We start from the raw sequence: 5,576 nt of genomic DNA, 5'->3' as shown, positions 1-5,576 counted from the left end.
TGAGCCGATCAATGCTACTCAAGGATCACCCGACCGGTCAACTGGAATGTAAAGACCATTGTTGAGTGCCTTGCTGATGAGTTGATCAATGCTACTCAAGGGTCACCTCACCGGTCGACTGGAACATCAAGACCATTGCCGAGTGCCTTGCTGATGAGCTGATCAATGCTACTCAAGTATCACCCAACCGGTCGACTGGAACATCAAGACCATTGTTGAGTGCCTTGCTGATGAGCTGATCAATGCTACTCGAGGATCACCGGAATTAAGCAAACCTTACCCGACCGGTCGACTAGCCTTTCTTCTCCAGAAGTTGCATTAAGCAAACAGACAATAATTCAAAGGAAAGGTGAATTTCATTCGAAGACAGACGCCATATGTGAAGTGATAAATCCGAAGTTTCTTAAACCGCAAAATAAAGTGCTCGAGCGCCAGGCCCGAAGAAGTTTTAACGATTACAAATCCACTCGGCATCCCGAGGAAAATAAAAGCGGTGGCAGAATGTTTTTTCGTCACTCGGCGGGAGAAGGACTGGCCGGGTCACAGAAGCTATCAAGATCGATGCTGTCGGTGATGCGAGTCGCTGCCTCGAGGAAGGTGTCCATGAAGTCCTGGAAGGAATGCTTCTTGGTGTTCGCCTCTTTGAGAGCTGCCAGCTTATCTTCTCTTGCATCCTTGCAATGCACTCGGACCAAAGACAAGGCGACGTCAGCACCGCAGCGGGCAGAAGATTTCTTCCACTCTTGCACTCGGTCTACGATCTGATTTAGCTGAGTCATCAAAGACTCGAGGTCTTGGGACATCTCCGCTTGAGGCCAGAGTTCAGCATCCACTCGGACCATCGCCGCCTTCAGCCGAGCCAGATAGTCGACTACATCGTCCAAGCGCGATTCCAGCCGAAGCAAGTTCATCGTGACTTCATCTTTCATGGGGCAGTTGATAGGGTCGAGACCTGTCTCGACCCGTCCGGTTTCAGCCTCGAAGTCCCGACAGAATTCTGTTCCACCACAACGAACAATGAATGAGTCGATAGTAGTGCAAATCCTAGTCGATGAATGTTATCTAACTGAGTAGACATACCTTCCAGCTTCATGACAAGCTTTGCCGTGAGTTGTTCCAAATGAGACTCTAGCTTTCCGGCCTTGGTCTTGATGCCCTCGACTTCAACGGTCAAATTCTCCTTGTCCTTCTTCAGCCACTCGACTTCACGGTTGGCGTCCGAGACAGCCGTCTTCAATGTTGCATTCTCATCCTCCAACTTGCTGACCGAAGCCAGCTTCTCGTCCGCAAGCTTCGTCTTCTCGCGCGCTTCCTTTTGAGCAGCTGCCAGGTCCAGATCCTTCTGCTCTAGAGCTTCCTTCATCCTCGCTAAAGAAACAACACTCTTTAGACGAGACTGAAATTGGCGATTTTCACTACGCAGATCTGCTTGTGTGAATTCACTCGGTTCAAAGAGACTGAAAGAAAAGCCGACACCAAGCATAAAGCTACAAAGCAGACGAGGTGGTCGAGCGATTACCTCCCATGATGGTTGTTTCTTCTTAAGCTTTCTTCAGGTTCTTCTTTGCAAGTTCGAGGTCAAGTTTAACACTGATATGCTTCTTCTTCAAGTCGGTGAGCCGAGCTCCAAGATCACAAGACCTCTGCAGCCAGAAAGACAGACATGTCAGTCGACACATAAAGTGAAGGAAAAGATTTACTCTAAGACTACCACCGAATCAAAACATTCAACAGTAGTCTCGGGGACTACACCCAGTGGGTGCACTAAGCGTGCCCCCACTGGATCAGATCAGTACTCAGCAAAGAGTTCAAAAAAAGAGCGAAGGGACAGAATGATCAACTTTCATCAGACCTCAGTCGACTGCCAGTAACCCACTGTGGTCTCGGGGACTACACCCAATGGGTGCACTCGACGTGCCCCCACTGATTCGGAAAATGCAAAATCGGAGATTACTCGAGTTCCAAACAGGAGAACACCCAGTGGGTGATCACATATAAAGCAACGTTCAAAAGTTTAGTCGGAAGTTTACTGACCTGGACATTGGTCTGAAGAGTGGTGCTGGCATTGTAGGCTATCTGGCTAGCTTGATGCATCACTTTCACCTGCTCCATGACAAGATTCGCCTGGCGAAGAGCTTCCCTAGTGGCACTCGGAGAGTCATCCGGAGTTTGATATGTAGCAAAGAGAGATGGCTCCAGAGGGGCCAAAGTAGTGGCCGGGTCAGACAAGTGGAGTTGCACCGGTGCATTAAGCGTCTGTGCAGTCGACCCCGACGGACGATCAGTCATCAACGGGTCAGCAAACGTGACGTTGGTCCAAGCCATTGTCTCAGGTGTCGGTGTCGATTCAGGAATTTGGACTACGAGTCTCCTCCTAGTCGACCCTCCACTCCTCTTCCTCCTCTCCTGTAGAGGCTCTTCTTCTTCTTCGTCATCAGGGAGCACAACGATATCTTGCGGAGCTACGCAAGAAGAGAAGCACCAAATTTTTAGTCAGTCGACCACCCATTCAGTTAAACAGAACTGGGTTGAATGGACTTACCAGCTCGTGAGGTGGCTTCTTCGTCTTCTGGCGCCTTATCAACATCCATGTCAGTGGCAGCAGAGGTGGGGCTGAAAGCATTCAAGAATTAGTCAGCCGGATCGAGAAAACATTTAGTCGACTTACAGAAACACAAACAAGATACCTACCCTGAGGCAACGGGGACGTCCATCTTGATTCGCGGCAGCGTCTTTCGGGTCTTGGAGGGGGCAACCTTTGGCTGCTTAGCCACCTTCTCCGTTGGCTCCGGGGTTGACGTCCGAGCGCGTTTCTGGGTGGTGGCGCTTGGAGCCGCACTCTTCACACGACCTCCAGATGGATCGTATTGCTGCTTGGATCGGCGCTCAGAGCGCGGTGGCGAGTCGACCTCTTCCTCTTTGTCCGACTCCTCGCTCTCCTCATCCTCCTCTCCCGGAGACTCCCATTCGCCACTCTCCTCCGCACTGTCCTCCCCCTCCTGGTCCTACACCAAGGCCTGTTCGCCGTTGGGCATTGAGTATATCTCAGTGAACACCTACAAAGCAAATTGGTCAAAACAAGAGTCAGCCAATGCCGAGTGCAGTCGGAACACAAACGGAAAACAGTCGGAACAGAGAATGTACCTTGTCGGGTGGGTTGTCGCTTCCGAAAGGGACAATTCGCCTAGATCCTCTGGGGTTATCTTGGTTTCCCGTCATACCCTTCAACCAAAGGCCACGGTGTCGAGCGGCACTTCTTCTGGATGGACCCGAGTGGAGTCGCCTGGTCCAGAATACAACCACATCGGGTGGTCACGGTCCTGGAGAGGCTGGATCCGTCGAGCGAGAAACACCTCTAGCAAATCCAAGCTAGTGACTCCCTCGTTAATGAGTTGGACCACTCGGTCCACTAACATCCTCGTCTCCATGGTCTTGGCGGCGGTAACCTTCAATGGAGCAGGAGTCTGGACACGGTCGAATGAAAAAGGAGGAAGACCGGTCGACTGACCTGGAGTCGCAACGTCCTGGCAGTAGAACCAGTATGAGTGCCAACCCCTGACAGATTCGGGAAGGGTCACAGCAGGGAAAGCACTCCTATTCCTCTTTTGGATGCCCAAGCCCCCGCACATCTGGATCACGTGGGTTTTCGAGTCACTCAACTTTGCCTTCTTAACCGACTGGGAACGAATAGTGAAGATATGTTTGAAGAGACCCCAGTGCGGTCGGCATCCTAAAAAATTCTCGCACATCAACACGAATTCGGCTAGGTACGTGATGCTGTTGGGGGAAAAGTGGTGGAGTTGTGCCCCGAAAAAATTTAAGAACCCGCGGAAGAAAGGGTGCGGAGGAAGTGAGAAGCCCCGGTCGACATGTGTGGCGAGCAAAACACACTCACCCGGTCGAGGTTGTGGCTCCGTCTCTCCCTTCGGCAGCCTCGCCGCCCCCGCCGCGATCAGCCCGGACTCCTCCATCTCGGTCAGATCCTCCTGCCGAATCGAAGACCGGATCCAATCGCCTTGGATCTAGCCCGGCGGCAACCCCGAACGCGATGACGATCCGTGGCTTGGTTTCTTGCCCTTTTCCGCTCCCGTCGCCTTCTTGGCGCGCTCTAGCGCCGCAGTCTTGTCCTTCACCATGGTGGGGAAGCGGTGGCGTCGGAGGTGGAGGCGCTGGGTGCGGCGGAGAAGCGGAGGAAGAAGAAGAAGAGGCAGGCGTGCACAGTGCAAACACCCCGGTCCCGTCGCCTTATAAAGGCTCACTTCCGAGTGACTGACGTGTGGGGCCAGGCAATCCCGTCAAATCCTGCTACAGTTGCGCGCATCGAACATGGCGAAAAAGGCGGCGCGATAAACGAGGCTTCTCAGCTCGTCCGGGTCCCCCTTTTTCCGCGCCCTCCTACCCGCGCGCGCCTCCGAAATTTCGTATCTCGCGGAATCCGGGATTCCCCGCAGGCAATTGCGCCCGAGATCTCACGCTCCCACACGACACTCGACGCATGAGGCCACCAGTTCAATCGATGACTTTCTGAATGGATCAAGGCAACCGAGTCGACTCAGAAGTATCAACGTAGGCATTCAATCTAACAGGAAACACTCACGGAGACACGAAACACAGAACAGGTCCAATGTTGTCTTACTTTCTTCTCACACCTTAATCCATTCGGGGGCTACTGACGAGGATACAGACCTAGGGTAGGGTCATAGGCTCGACCCATACGTCCTACCCAAGGTCACTACCCTGGAAGATGAAAAGACCAAGAGTCAACAGAAGAGCACCAGTCTCATACCTCGAGTGCAATCCACTCGGCGGTCACATCACTCGACGGTCGTTACCTATCGTCACTCGACTACAAGGAAGATCACTCAACCATATCAAAGACCAGTAGTCAGGAGAGTACACAACGGCCAGATATTTACTCCTTAGTCTTCATGAGCATTAAGAGTACTTAATGCAGGCGTTACCAGTAACGCCCCTACTTTATGTACATTAGTTCCCTTGTAATGGAGGCGAGCAGGGGTCCTGGCACACTCTATATAAGCCACCCCCCTCCTCTGGCACAAGGGTTCGGACCTTCTGTAATCGAACACATATAATCCAATCGACCGCCTCCGGGCACCGAGATGTAAGGCTATTACTTCCTCCGAGAAGGGCATGAACTCGTAAACATCGTTTGTACATCTTCTCCGTAGCTAAGATCTTGCCTCTCCATACCTACCCCCTTTCTACTGTCAGACTTAGAAACAGGACACCGGCGGTTCGGCCGGTGGTGGCTGGCGGCTCAGGGGGGTGCAGGTTGAAGATGAACTGCAGGCCCTCCCTAAACTACATGTCAAGTGCATCTCTGCTACCATTGCATTCAGTTTTGATGGTAGCATTCAGATTCCACAGTAAATTTCAGTTTCAACAGTTAAGTTCAGAGTCAACAGTTTTTACCTCATCTGTTGTAGTTAGGTGGTTTTTGGTGATGTTAATTTTACATCCATTTTACATCATCTATTGGAGATGCTATTAGAATCCCACTTGAGATTGACGATGTCTGTCTTATGTTGCTTCAGCCTTGACGTCTTACGGCTCAC

The sequence above is a fragment of the Triticum aestivum genome, chromosome 3B (assembly GCF_018294505.1).
Source record: "Triticum aestivum cultivar Chinese Spring chromosome 3B, IWGSC CS RefSeq v2.1, whole genome shotgun sequence".
Taxonomy (NCBI): Eukaryota; Viridiplantae; Streptophyta; class Magnoliopsida; order Poales; family Poaceae; genus Triticum; species Triticum aestivum.
The sequence above is the reverse complement of the archived record's forward strand: the minus strand, read 5'-3'. Positions refer to the sequence as shown.